The sequence below is a fragment of the Nycticebus coucang genome, chromosome Y (genome assembly GCF_027406575.1).
Source record: "Nycticebus coucang isolate mNycCou1 chromosome Y, mNycCou1.pri, whole genome shotgun sequence".
Taxonomy (NCBI): Eukaryota; Metazoa; Chordata; class Mammalia; order Primates; family Lorisidae; genus Nycticebus; species Nycticebus coucang.
Window position 1 is genome coordinate 548,698 of NC_069805.1, and position 15,181 is coordinate 563,878.

The 15,181-nt window shown below is 38.7% G+C and overlaps 2 protein-coding genes across 11 annotated transcripts in view; one reads left to right on the forward strand and one right to left on the reverse strand.

The window, feature by feature from the left end:
• Positions 1 to 15,181, reverse strand: part of LOC128579199 (probable ubiquitin carboxyl-terminal hydrolase FAF-X) — a 294,928-nt gene that overhangs the window by 238,942 nt on the left and 40,805 nt on the right. The window lies entirely within an intron of this gene.
• LOC128579203 (eukaryotic translation initiation factor 2 subunit 3-like) overlaps positions 1 to 15,181 on the forward strand; it is a 37,224-nt gene that overhangs the window by 1,682 nt on the left and 20,361 nt on the right. For 2 of the 8 annotated variants that reach the window (XR_008378076.1, XR_008378077.1), the window contains 3 exons: positions 872 to 944; positions 1,276 to 1,429; positions 6,672 to 6,723. The gene's annotated coding sequence lies outside the window, so the exon portion shown is untranslated. Of the gene's footprint in view, positions 1 to 871; positions 1,430 to 6,671; positions 6,724 to 15,181 lie in introns of all 8 variants that reach the window. The other 6 variants (XR_008378070.1, XR_008378072.1, XR_008378071.1 and 3 more) reach the window with 5 other exon arrangements.

The window sequence follows — 15,181 nt, forward strand, 5'->3', positions numbered from 1 at the left end:
GACACCCAAGATATATTAAGGTTCAGGTATTTAGGGGATAGGTTTGAAATCTTGTGAGGAATGTGCCTGCTAGCCTTTTGGGGAACCACAAACTATGCTCTCCAATTTTCTCTCAACACAAATAGGTGTCTTGGAAACACACAGACAATTGGAAAAGCAGCATGTTTTATGCCTATGTAGCAAGAATTTACAAAAGGTGAAACTTCATACTTCACTGATTTATTATAAGCAACGTTTGTCAAAGTCTTATTTGATTAAAAAACTGCTATTAAACTGTATGTCTTTTGTAATTGACATCCTTAGTTATTTGGAAGATAAGTTATTTTGAGTGAGTTTAAACTTCGGATAGTGTAGGGGTTTCCACAAACAAAACCCAGTAAGACTCACAGTAAGTAAAAATTTTTTTTTTTTTTTTTGTAGAGACAGAGTCTCACTGTACCGCCCTCGGTAGAGTGCCGTGGCGTCACACGGCTCACAGCAACCTCTAACTCTTGGGCTTACGCGATTCTCTTGCCTCAGCCTCCCGAGCAGCTGGGACTACAGGCGCCCGTCACAACGCCCAGCTATTTAAAAGTTTTAAAACATTTACAGTGAGCCCTGATCTATGAATTCAAGCAACCTTAGAGAAAAAAATTTTTGGAAAATATTTTATCTGTGCTAAACATGTCCATATTTTTTCTTGTATTATTTCCTAATGTATACAATGTATAATACAATGTATATTATGTATTATGTACAATATACAATGTATAATAGTTTACATTGTATTAGATGTTACAAATAATTTAGAGATATTAAGATATATTAAATCTTAATATATGGGAAAGTATGCATAGATTATATAGAAATACTATGCCATTTTATGTTACAGATTTAAGCAAACTGAGACTTGGGTATCTTTGGAAGATCTGGACGACTTCGGTGATACTGGAAGATGAAGATATGTATCAGTTATAGCAGTATTATTATTTTTAAACTGAAATTGTTTTCATGGATTCTTTGATTTTGTGTGATGATCATCATACCTAGTTTACTTTGGAAATAACATTACAGAGAATATTGTTTTTACACAAAGTGCTTAAGTTACATGAAAAGTTTATTGTCATGTTGCTCATGGAAAATCCACAGTTGTAAAAGCTATTTCTCGTGTTCACACAGTTAGGTTCAAAATGAACTGGAAAGAAATACTACCATCAAGCTTGGATATGCAAATGCCACGGTACATAGTATGTTGTGGAAGTAGAAAATATTTTACTTTAATTGTTAAATATGCAGATGACAGATTGTCTTTTCATTGAAACATCTAGATTGATAAACTGGATGACTCAAGTTGTTCTTGGCCAGAATGTTACAGATCCTGTGGAAGTAGTACGCCAGATGAGTTTCCTACAGACATTCCAGGGACCAAAGGAAACTTCAGACTATTCAGGTAATAATTTTTTGTACTAAACACTTTTTGTTTTATGCGTGTTGAAATATTTAATGTAGTTTTAAACAATGATTGTAACTTTAGCTTGCTACAGATGAATTTCTGACAAAATGTAGGTATGAAACCTTTAATAATATTTTCTGGCAATATGTAACAGAGGCTGAGCATTGGTCTCACAAACCAGGAGTTGTGAGTTTGCCCCTTATGTGGGTCTCATTTAAACTATATATATATATATGTGTGTGTGTGTGCGTGTGTATGTATGTATATATATGTATGCATATATATTTATATTTAGGTCGGGTCCAGTGACCTATAAACCCTACAGTTGGAGGCTGAGATGGGTGGATTGCCTGAGGTTATAGGTTCGAGATCAGCCTGAGCCAGATCAAAACCCCATCTCTAAAAAATAGCTGGGTATTGGGCAGCGCCTGTGGCTCAATGGAGTAAGGCGCCGGCCCCATGTATGTGCCCGAGGTGGCAGGTTCAAACCCAGCCCCAGCCAAAAATTGCAAAAAAAAAAAAAGCTGGGTGTTGTGGCAGGCACTTATAGTCCCAGCTACTTGGGAGGCTGAGTCAAGAGGATCACTTGAACCCCAGAGTTTGAAGTTGCTGTGAACTAAGTCACCATGACACTCTACCAAGGGTGGCCAAGTGAAACTCTGTCTCAAAAAAGAAAATTTAACAGATTACAATTGCTTAGTAGTAGGTTTTTAAAAAAAATATATGTTAAAAGGGCAGCACCTGTAGCTTAATGAGTAGGGCGCTGCCCCCATATACTAAGGGTGGTGGGTTCAAACCCAGTCCCAGCCAAACTGCAACAAAAAATAGCCAGGTATTATGGTGGGTGCCTGTAGTCCCAGGTACTTGGGAGTCTGAGGCAAGAGCTAGAGGTTGCTGTGAGCTGTGAACGTCACAGGACTCTACTGAGGGTGACATGGTGAGACTGTCTCAAAAAAAAAAAAAAGGTTAATATTACCCTAAATAAATATATTTCAGGCTGGTAGGAATGGCTTTCTAGGATTTTGGGAGGCAAAACAAGATTTTAAGACCAGCCTAGGCCATGGAGAGATGTCGCTACCAAAAATAAGGAAATAGCCAGTCATTGATGCACATGCCCCACAGTCCTACTCAGGAGACTGAGGCAGGGGAACTCATTTGAACTTGGCTGTTGAAAGTTGCAGTAACTGTGATCACACAATTGCACTCTAGTTTGGGGAACAGTAAGACCCTGTCTCACAAAAAAATTTCCTTCAATAAATAATTATAACTTGAAAAGCCAAGTACAGTAGAATTGCCATTTTACCACCTCTTATGTTGACCTAATTTTCTTAAACCAGACATGCACCATATGTGCATGTGGTGCATATGTTGAGCAATTTGTTACTCTTTTGTGGGTAGTCAGCTAGCAGAGTTTCTATTGTATTTAAATCTAGCAAAGATAAAAGTTCATTGAAGAAGATTACCACATAGGAAGAAATGATTAGGTTTGATGGTTTTTATTCCCTTTTTTATATTAAAAATTCTGTTATATTTATTAGGTGTTTATTTTATTTTTATTGTTAATTAGGTATAATTTTAATATTATATTTTGGCTTGTCCGTCTTCTATTTTTGGATTGTAATTACAGTTCCTGATTTTCAATAAGAGAATACTAAAGTGCACAAATAACATGTGTGGATTTAGGGTTACTCAGGAAAGTTTAAATCGTGACAATATGAGCATAACAGTTTTTTTAAATGGTAGTGGTCCTGAATGCATAGTATAGTCTGGTTTTTATATGTGACATGCTGCTTAATCTATGTTAGACTGGCATTTCCATTTAGCTTTTTTTTCTTTTTTGAGACACAGTCTCACTATGTTGCCCTGGGTAGAATGCCATGGTCCTACCCAGCTCACAGCTCACAGCAACCTCAAACTCTTAACCTCAAACTCTTGGGCTTAAGCGATTCTCTTGCCTCAGCCTCCCAAGTAGCTGGGATTACAGGTGCCCACCACGACACCTGGGTGCTGAGCCTCCATTTAGCTTTTGAAGATAGTAGACTTTTTTTTTGTCTGAGACAGAGTCTCACTTTGACACTCTTGGTAGAGTGCTGTGGCCTCATAGCTTACAGCAACCTCAAATTCCTGTCTCAGCCTCCCAAATAGTTAAGACTAAAGGTGCCCACTACAATGCCTGGCTATTTTTAGAGATGGGGTCTTGCTTTTGTTCAGGCTGTTCGTGAACTCCTGAGCTTAAACAGTTTTTCTATTTTAGTCAAGATGGTGTCTCAGTCTTTCTCAGGCTGATTTTGAACTCCTGAGCTGAGGAAGTCCACCCACCTCTTGGCATCCCAGAATGCTAATATAATAGAAGTGAGCCACCAGAGGGAGACATTCTTTAGCAGATTATTTTTTTGCACAATTCCCATTCTGTTAAATTATTCCAATTTAATACAGTTATTTTTTTTCAAAAACAGCTTAATATACTTTTATGCATTGCTTGAAGACATAAAAATTTAAAACAGTTTCAGTCAAAATCATAGCAAGATACTTTTTCATATTATGTGGAAATTAAAACTGCAATAATTAAAAAAATTGAAAAACATTAAAATGGGAAGAATTGGTTTACCTAATGTTAAAAATTAAGATGCTATGATGATCAAGAGTGCTGAAGGAATAGATTAATGACACAGAATAGAGAACCCAGAAATCTGCCCAAGTGATCTTTGATGAAGGCACAAAAGCAGTTCAGTGTGGAAAAGTAGATATTTCAGAAATGTATTATAGCATTTGAATGTCCATGGCCAAAAAAGAGCCTGGTTTTAGACCTAAACTTACACTCAAAAAATGAACCTATATTGTATACATGCTTAGCATTTGTGTTTAATCAGATGTTGCATACATGATGAAAAAAGCATATATTTGAGTATTAACTCAAAACTATAGAACTGTTAGAAGAAAACATAAGGGAAAATATGTAAAATCTAGAGTCTGGTGAGGAGATTTTAGACATTACACTAAAGTATGTTCTACAAAAGAAAAATTAGTAAGTTTTACTTTATCTAAATTTATAATAATTACTTTGCAAAAGATCCTATTAAGATCAAAAGCTAGACTCTGTGGTTAGGGTGCTGACCACATACACTAAGGCTGGAGGGTTTGAACTGGCCCAGGCCTGCTGAACAACAATAACAACTACAACAAAAAAAAACCAGGTATTTTGGCAGGCGCTTGTAGTCCCAGCTACTAGACTAGAGGCTGAGGAAAGAGAATCATTTAAACCCAAGAGTTTGAGGTTGCTGTGAACTGTGATGCCACAGTACTCTACTGAGGACAACATAGTGAGACTTTGTCTCAAAAAAAAAGTTTAAAAGCTTAAGTACTGGGTGGCACCTATGGCTCAAGGAGTAGGACTCTGGCCCCATGTACTGGAGGTGGTGGGTTTAAACCTGGCCCTGGCCAAAAACTGCAAAAAAAAAAAAAAAAAGCTAAAGTACTAAAACCAAAAAATGTTTATAAATCATGTTTCTAACTATGGACTTTAATAAAAAACTTTCAATACTGAAAAGGCTGTGCAAAAGACATGAAACATAATGGATGAAAATAAAACAGTAATTATATATATATATTTTTTTGAGACAGAGTCTCACTATATTGCCCTAGGTAAAGTGCTGTGGCATCACAGCTCACAGCAACCTTCAACTCTTGCCTAAGCCTCCAAAGTAACTGGGACTACAGGCGCCCAACACAACAGTCAGCTATATTTTTGTTATAGTTGTCATTGTTGTTTAGCTGCCTGGGGTTGGGTTTGAACCCCCCAGCTTCTGTGCATATGGCTCGCGCCATAATCACTGTGCTATGGGTGCTGAGTAATGATTTATTAGGTGTTTCTTTTCAAGGTCAGTGTTATTTCCAGGTATTTTATTTCTACCTTACTTTGGTTTTTATAGTTTTTCTAGGCTTATTAGAAGCTTGTCTTTGGATAGTTATATCTGCACAAGCTGGTTTTATATGATGTGTTAACCTTCAGCCATTTTTATTTCAGTGGTAGTCTCACTGTGAAATTCTGAAAGCAGTGAAGGGTTCTAACTTTTTTGCTTTTCAGGAAGCTTAATTAGTTTTGAAGTTATTGAACTTTGAGTAGTCTATGGTGTTTGAGCATTAATCAATCTGGAAATTGATTGTTACTTTTCAATTGTTAGGCATGATCCTTTGTTTTTTTTTTTGTAGAGACAGAGTCTCACTGTACCGCCCTCAGGTAGAGTGCCGTGGCGTCACACGGCTCACAGCAACCTCCAGCTCTTGGGCTTACGCGATTCTCTTGCCTCAGCCTCCCGAGCAGCTGGGAGTACAGGCGCCCGCCACCACGCCCGGCTATTTTTTTGTTGCAGTTTGGCTGGGGCTGGGTCCGAACCCGTCACCATCGGCATATGGGGCTGGCGCCCTACTCACTGAGCCACAGGTGCTGCCCCAGGCATGTTTCCTTTGTTGATTGTCCTGGCCATGATATTTTGATGGCTACCATGCTAAATGGTGCAGCAGTGACGGATGCAGCTCTTCCGCTGACAGGTAAATACATCTGAATGATTTTGGACAGAGTTCTGTATTTCAGCCTTGCATTCTTCTCTTTTTGTGGAGGCAGATTACTTTTCTAGCATCATGTATAATGCATGAAATATTGCCAACTAATATAGCTCACCTGCACCTTCTGTTACACATATGTACATGATTGATTGGCAGAGAGATTGATGATAACTCATGATCCCCAGCTTTCACATTAAATCTTCATGGCTGATACTTTTGATATAGCCAGTTTTCTCCCCAAGACTTTGAGATATGATAGCTCCATTGTAAGGTCTAAATGGGTAGCCCCAGGTCTAAATAAAGACACTTCTTTCAGTGACATGGGTTCTTTAAGCCCAGGATAAAGACTAGGCCTCTTTCTGGGCAAGGCCGAATTCTTTACAGGGGAATATTGTTCCAGCAGCATGGCACATGCACATAGGACAAAACAAATGAACATCACATCTTTGAAAGGATGATCTTCGGTGTACCAACAAATTACATTTTTTGTTATCCTTGAAAAGACTGTTTTACCTTTAATTTAATAAATATGTATATTTGTTGTTGCTGTGCATCAAAGTACAGGCAATTCTCTGTATCCATGGGTTCCATATCTATATATGTGGATAACAATTACTCAGGAAAAGTAACTCCACAAAATTCCAAAAAGCAAAACTGAAATTTGTTACCATCCCAGAGGCTGTGGACCAGTACTGTGGAACGTTAAGAACCAGGCCACACAGCAGGAGGTGAGCAATGGGCAAGAAAGCAAAGCTTCATTTGTATTTACAACCATTCCTCATCACTGCCAATACTACCTGAGCTCTGTCTCCTATCATGTCAGTGGTGGCATTAGATTATCATAGGAATGAAAATGCTGCTATAAATTGACATTTGAGAGATCGACATTGTGTATTTCTTACAAGAATCTAATGCTCACAATCCCAGTTGTGACTTCCATGAAACTTGTCCCTGGTGCCAAAAAGTTTGCAGACCACTGCTATAAGTAACTTGTCCCTGGTGCCAAAAAGTTTGCAGACCACTGCTATAAGTAATCTGGAGGTGATTTATAGTACACAGGAATAAAAGGACATAATTTATATGCAAATGGTATGTAGTTTCACATAAGGGCCTGGGAGCATCTTTGGAGTTTGGTATCCAAAGGGTTCCTAAAACCAGTGTTCCATGGGATATTGAAGGACAACTATTTCACTCTTGGAACTTAGTGGCTTTAAACCACAGATATTTATTCACAGTTTCTATGGGCCACTTGTTTTGGGTGTTTATATGATACAATAACTTTTGTTTTCAGAAACAGTCTTCAAGTTGGAAGCCAGAGTTTTTGCAATATATTTGGAGAAGTGATATCCAATAATGTGGCAATACTAACTTTGTAAGAACTTTTTGGTTTATCCCCACCCATAAAGGGAGATATTTCCCAAGAGTTGTGGCGGGTGCCTGTAGTCTCAGCTACTTAGGAGGCTTAAGGAAGAAAATTGCTTGAGTCCTAGAGTTTGAGGTTGCTGTGAGCTGTGACGCTACAGCACTCTACAAAGGATGACCAAGTGAGACTCTTTGTCAAAAACAAAGAAACAAAAAACTAGCTATTAAAAACCTACTAACTGGGGTGGCACCTGTGGCTCAGTGAGTAGGGCGCTGGCCTCATATACCGAGGGTGGCAGGTTCAAACCCAGCCCCAGCCAAACTGCAACCAAAAAATAGCCGGGCGTTGTGGCGGGTGCCTGTAGTCCCAGCTGCTTGGGAGGCTGAGGCAGGAGAATTGCTGAAGCCCAAGAGCTAGAGGTTGCTGTGAGTCCTGTGACATCATGGCACTCTACTGAAGGCAATAAAGTGAGACTCTGTCTCTACAAAAAAAAAAACAAACCTATTAACTATTATAAAGTTTTTACTAGTTTAGTTTATAACTAAATATAAACTATTAACTATTAAAAACCATTAATGTATTTTAATCCTTCTGAATTTTGTTACATAGGTACAGGGGAAGGGGCTTCCATTATTCCAATTTCTGCTCAGCTGAAATATAATATTGAAGTTGTCTTTGAGTATATAGTAAACAAAATTCCAGTACCTCCAGTAAAGAGACTTTACTTCAGAACCTTGACTTACAGGTAAAGGCTTTACCTGCTGGCCATTAATTGTTGACTTGATCTTTCTACTTTGTTGATTTCCCTATAGAGATGTTTATCATTTGTTTTTTATGCAGAGGTGGTAATAGAATACAAACTTCATATTCTTATTTGAATTTTGAAAGAAAGTAGATTTTTTTTTTTGAGACAGCCTCAAGCTGTTGCCCTGGGTAGAGTGCTATGACATCACAGCTCACAGCAACCCCCAACTCCTAGGCTTAAACGATTCTCTTGCCTCAGTCTTCTAAGTAGTTGGGACTACTGGCACCCACCAAAACGCCCAGCTATTTTTTTGTTGTAGTTGTCGTTGTTTGGCAGGCCTGGGCTGCATTCGAACCCGCCAGCTCTGGTGTATATGGCTGGTACCTTAGCCGCTTGAACTACAGGCGCAGAGCCAGAAAGTAGATTTTTTAAATCCATGGGCAACATTCCATTTTTAGATAAGAGAGTGACATTGACATTTAATTTTCAATTAAAATAGCTTAGTTCTAAGATTGTATTGTCAATGTTAGAGTACATTAATGGATGAGGAACCAAGTCTTGAATGAAATAGTAGCTGTTAACATTTTTATGCAATGTGTATGATATGGTATCTGATCAAAATTGGAATAATACAAGCCAGGTGTGGTATACACCCATAGTCCCAGCTACTTGGGAGACTGAGGCATAATGCTCACTTGAATCCAGAAGTTCAAAGCTGTAATGCATTGTCATCATGCCAGGGAATAGCCACTGCACTCCAACCTGGATAATGTAGATTCCATCTCTAATAAAATACATGGTAGAATCTCCATAGTTGAATACCTCCCTATAGTGACCACTCTCTTAAATTGACCTAATTTTTGAATACCAGACATACACCACAGTTATGAATCAGTACTGTGGCCTTTTTCTTTCTGTTAACTAGTTTGTTACTGTCATTTGGGTGGTCAACTTACAGAGGTTCTACTATATTTTTAATGATTAGAGTAGGAAAGCTGGGCATGATGGCTTATGTTTGTAATCCCAGCACTCTGGGAGGCGGGCAGATTTCCTGAGCTCACAAGTTCGACATCAGCCTGCACTATAGCAAGACTCTGTCTCTGAAAAATAGCTGAGCATTGTTGTGGGCACCTGTAGTCTCAGCTACTCAGGAGGCTGAGGCAAGAGGATTGCTTGAGGCCATGAGTTTGAGGTCTCAAAAAAAAAAAAAAAAAGGAATTGGCATTTGTGGCTTAAGTGGCTAAGGTGTGAGCCACATACACCTGAGCTGGCAGATTCGAATCCAGCCCGGGCCTGCCAAACAACAATGACGGCTGTAACAAAAAATAGCTGGGTTATTGTGGTGGGCGCTAGTCCCAGCTACTTGGGAGGCAGAGGCAGGAGAATCGCTTGAGCCCAGGAGTTGGAAGTTGCTGCGAGCTTTGATGCCATGGCACTCCACCCAGGGCCACAGCTTGAGGCTCTATCTCAAAAAAAAAAAAAAAAAAAAATCTGGAGTAGTCTTTATGGAAAGACAATGTTTTAATCTAGAAAAGGATAGTAAAACTTTGATACAAATGATTTCAATGAAGTAGTAATGATAATTTTCTTTATTCTTTTTTTTTGTTTTTGTTTACTGAGGCAGTCTCACTTTGTCGCTCTTGGGAGAGTGCTGTGGAGTCTTTGCTCACAGAATCCTCAAACTCTTCGGCACAAGCTATCTATCTTCTTGCCTCAGTCTCCCAAGTAACTGGGATTATAGGAGCCCACCACAATGATCAGCTACTTTTTTTTTTTTTTGTAGAGACAGAGTCTCACTTTATGGCCCTTGGTAGAGTGCCGTGGCATCACACAGCTCATAGCAACCTCCAACTCCTGGGCTGAAGCGATTCTCTTGCCTCAGCCTCCTGAGTAGCTGGGACTACAGGCGCCTGCCACAACGCCCAGCTATTTTTTGGTTGCAGTTCAGCAGGGGCCGGGTTTGAACCCACCACCCTCGGTATATGGGGCCGGCGCCTTACCGACTGAACCACAGGTGCTGCCCAATGACCAGCTATTTTTTTAGAGACAGGGTCTCCTTCTTTCTCAGACGTAAACTCCTAAACTCAGGCAATCCACCTGCCTTGGCCTCCGACAATGCTAGGATTATAGGTGTGAGCCACCATGCCTGGCCAGTAATGATAATTTTTATGTTCCTTTTAGCTTAATTTAAATTGACTTTATCAATTTTAGTCCGGTTTGTGCTTTCTGGATAGAGAAGTGGGCTGTTTTCCAAAACATTTCAAACTTTCTGGGCCTTTGTTCAGACTTCTGTGGCTTTTGTGAAAACTGTGAAAACTTTCAGGTGATTGTAATGCACACACTTTATTAAGGATTATTGTTCTCTGCACCTGAGCTCGGATAACATAATTCTAAAATTATTTTTTGTTTTTATTACAGAAGCCATATAATATGGAGATATATAAAGAAAATATTGAGTCCTGTAGCACTAAAACAAAGATATATTTTTCTTTTCTTTTTTTTTTTTTAGTAGAGATGAGTTCTTACTATGGCTCAGGCTGGTCTTGAACTTGTTCACTCAGGCAATCCACCTGCCATGCCCTCCCAGAGCCCTCCCAGTGGCTCTGGCCTAGGATTATAGGCCAGAGCCACTGCACTCTGGCATGATACATATTTTCATAACTATCCATATGAACGTACAATTACATAAACACATGTGCATGTATCTTCTTTAAGTAAGACTAAGTTTTTACCATTGTAGGACTGTTGTAACAGAATAATACATACTAGGAGACTAAAGATAAAAAAATTATATTCTCAGTTCTGGGGACTGTAAACTCAAGATAATGAGTTGGCAGATAACGGTTTCTTCTGGGCCTCCTTTCTGTACCTTACCATGGCCCACTTCCTTTGTCATATCCTCATGATCTTTTCTATGTCTATATGCATCCTTGTTGTCTTTATATATCTGAATTTCCTCTTTTAAAGACTTAGGTTGGTTTGGGTGGTGCCTGTGGCTCAAGGAGTAGGGCGCTGGTCCCATATGCTGGAGGTGGAGGGTTCAAACCCAGCCCTGGCCAAAAACCACACACACACAAAAAAAATTGTTTAAAAAAAAAAAAAAAAAGACTTAGGTTGGTTTGGATCAGAGTTTACTGTCATGGCTTTACCTTAACTTGATCACCTCCACCTCTTTGAAGCCCCTATCTCTAAGTATATGCACATTGGAGGTACTGGAGGTTGGAGCTTTAGCATGTAAGTTTTGGGGAGGTCTGACTTCTGCAGTCATCCTTTGAAATACAGTAGAACCTTTGTAAGTTGATCACCCAAAGAACTATAACAAACTGGTCAACATCTACAGAAATGGTCAATGTAAGGAACTAGGCCTGCTGTACTAATACAGACGTGTGATGCATGACTGGTCTATGACAATTAGGTCAACTTAAGGAGGTAGTCAACTATGGAGTTTTAACAAACTTGTGTATATACAGTGTTTATGGGTTTTTTTTTTTTTTTAATGAGCGTGTGTGTTTGTTTTTTATTTTATTTTATTTTTTATTGTTGGGGATTGAGGGTACAATAAACCAGGTTACACTGGTTTGCATTTGTTAGGTAAAGTCCCTCTTGCAATCATGTCTTGCCCTCAGAAGGTGTGGAACACATCAAGGCCCCACCCCTCTCCCTCCTTCACTCTCTCTGCTTTTCCTCCCCACCCCCTGACCTTAATTGTCATTAATTATTCTCATATCAAAATTGAGTACATAGGATTCATGCTTCTCCATTCTTGTGATGCTCTACTAAGAATAATGTCTTCCAATTCCGTCCAGGTTAATATGGAGGATGTAAAGTCTCCATCTTTTTAATAGCTGAATAGTATTCCATGGTAAACATATACCACAGCTTGTTAATCCATTCCTGGGTTGGTGGGCATTTAGGCTGTTTCCACATTTTGGCGATTGTAAATTGAGCTGCAATAAACAGTCTAGTATAAGTGTCCTTATGATAAAAGAATTTTTTTCCTTCTGGGTAGATGCCCAGTAATGGGATTGCAGGATCAATGGGAGGTCTAGCTTGAGTGCTTTGAGGTTTCTCCATACTTCCTTCCAGAAAGGTTGTACTAGTTTGCAGTCCCACCAGCAGTGTAAAAGTGTTCCCTTCTCTCCACATCCACGTCAGCATCTGCAGTTTTGAGATTTTGTGATGTGGGCCATTCTCACTGGGGTTAGATGGTATCTCAGGGTGGTTTTGATTTGCATTTCTCTAATATATATAAGGATGATGAACATTTTTTCATGTTTGTTAGCCATTCCTCTGTCTTCTTCAGAGAAGGTTCTATTCATTTCTCTTGCCCACTGATATATGGAATTGTTGGCCTTTCTCACGTAGATTAATTTGAGTTCTCTATAGATCCTAGTTATCAACCTTTTGTCTGATTCAAAATATGCAAATATCCTTTCCCATTGTGTAGGTTGTCTCTTTGCTTTGGTTATTGTCTCCTTAGCTGTACAGAAGCTTTTCAGTTTAACGAACTCCCATTTGTTTATTTTTGTTGTTGCAATTGCCATGGCAGTCTTCTTCATGAAGTCTTTCCCCAGGCCAATATCTTCCAGTGTTTCTCCTGTGCTTTGAGGATTTTTATTGTTTCATGCCTTAAATTTAAGTCCTTTATCCATCTTGAATGAATTTTCGTGAGAGGGGAAAGGTGTGGGCCCAGTTTCAGTCTTTTACATGTGGCTATCCAGTTCTCCCAACACCATTTATTGAATAGGGAGTCTTTCCCCAGAGGTATGTTCTTGTTTGGTTTATCGAACATTAGGTGGTTGTAAGATGTTAGTTTTATTTCTTGGTTTTCCATTCGATTCCAAGTGTCTATGTCTCTGTTTTTGTGCCAGTACCATGCTGTCTTGACCACTATGGGTTTGTAGTACAGACTAAAATCTGGTATGCTGATGCCCCCAGCTTTGTTTTTATTACTAAGAACTTCCTTAGCTATACGGGTTTTTTTCGGGTTCCATACAAAATGCAGAATCATTTTCTCCAAATCTTGAAAGTACAATGTTGGTATTTTGATAGGAATGGCATTGAATAGGTAGATTGCTTTGGGAAGTATAGACATTTTAACCATGTTGATTCTTCCCATCCATGAGCATGGTATGTTCTTCCATTTGTTAATATCCTCTGCTATTTCCTTTCTGAGGATTTCATAATTTTCTTTACAGAGGTCCTTCACCTCCTTCGTTAGGTATATTCCTAGGTATTTCATTTTCTTTGAAACTATGGTGAAGGGAGTTGTGTCCTTAATTAGCTTCTCATCTTCACTGTTATTGGTGTATACAAAGGCTATTGACTTGTGGACATTGATTTTATATCCTGAAACATTACTGTATTTTTTGATGACTTCTAGGAGTCTGTGGTTGAGTCTTTGGGGTTCTCTAAGTATAGGATCATGTAGTCAGCAAAGAGAGAGAGTTTAAGTTCTTCTGCTCCCATTTGGATTCCCTGTATTTCCTTGTCTTGCCTAATTGTATTGGCTAGAACTTCCAGCACTATGTTGAATAGTAAAGGTGACAGAGGACAACCTTGTCTGGTTTCAGTTCTAAGAGGAAAAGCTTTCAGTTTTACTCCATTCAGTAAAATATTGGCTGTGGGTTTGTTATAGATAGCTTCAATCAGTTTTAGAAATGTGCCACCTATGCCTATACTCTTCAGTGTTCTAATTGGAAAAGGATGCTGGAGTTTATCAAATGCTTTTTGTGCATCTATTGAGAGGATCATATGATCTTTATTTTTGCCTCTGTTAATATGGTGGATAACATTTATGGACTTGCATATGTTAAACCAGCCTTGCATCCCTGGGATGAAACCTACTTGATCATGATGTATGACTTTTTTGATGATAAGCTGTAATCTGTTGGCTAGCATTTTGTTGAGAATTTTTGCATCTATATTCATGAGTGAGATTGGTCTGAAATTCTCCTTTTTGGTTGGGTCTTTTCCTGGTTTTGGTATCAGGGTGATGTTTGCTTCATAAAATGTGTTGGGGAAGATTCCTTCTTCCTCAATTTTTTGGAATTACTTCAGCAGTACAGGAAGAAGTTCTTTCTTGAAGGTTTGATAGAATTCTGGTGTGATGCCATCTGGACCAGGGCATTTTTTTGGTTGGAAGATTTTTTATTGTTTCTTTAATCTCAGGGCTTGAAATTGGTCTGTTCAGGAGCTCTATTTCTTCCTGGCTAAGACTAGGGAGAGGGTGTGATTCCAAATATTGATCCATTTCCTTTACATTGTCAAATTTCTGGGCATAGTTTCTAGTAGTATTCAGAGATTTCTTTTATCTCTGTGGGATCAGTTGTTATTTCTGATTGAGGTTACTAGAGAATTTACTTTTCCCTTTCTCGTTAGTCTGGCCAATTGCCTATTTTATTACTTTTTTCAAAAAACCAACTCCTTGTTTCATTAATTTTCTGAACGATTCTTTTGTTTTCAATTTCATTGATCTCTGATTTGATTTTGCAGATTTCTTTTCTTCTACTGCCAGTAGGCTTAGATTATTCTTCTTTTTCCAAATCCATTAGATGGCTTGTGAGATTGTTGATGCGCGCTCTTTCTGTTTTTCGAATGTAGGCATCTACAGCGATGAATTTTCCTCTCAAAACTGCTTTTGCAGTATCCCACAGGTTTTGATAGCTTGTGTCTTCATTGTTGTTATGCTCAAGGAAGTTAATGATTTCCTGTTTTATTTTTTCCTGCACCCATCTGTTATTCAACAGAAGATTGTTTAATTTCCATGCCTTTGTGTGGGGTCGAGCATTTTTGTTAGAGTTGAGTTCCACCATTAGTGCCTTATGGTCTGAGAAGATACAAGGTAAAATTTCAATTCTTTTTATTCTGTTGATATTTATTTTGTGTCCCAGGATATGATCAATTTTGGAGAATGTTCCATGGGGTGATGAGAAGAATGTATATTCTTTATCTTTGGGATGGAGTGTTCTGTATGAGTCTATCAAGCACAGTTGTTCTAGGGTCCCATTTAAATCTCATATCTTTGTTTAATTTCTGTTTAGAGGATCTGTCCAGCTCTGTAAGAGGAGTGTTAAAG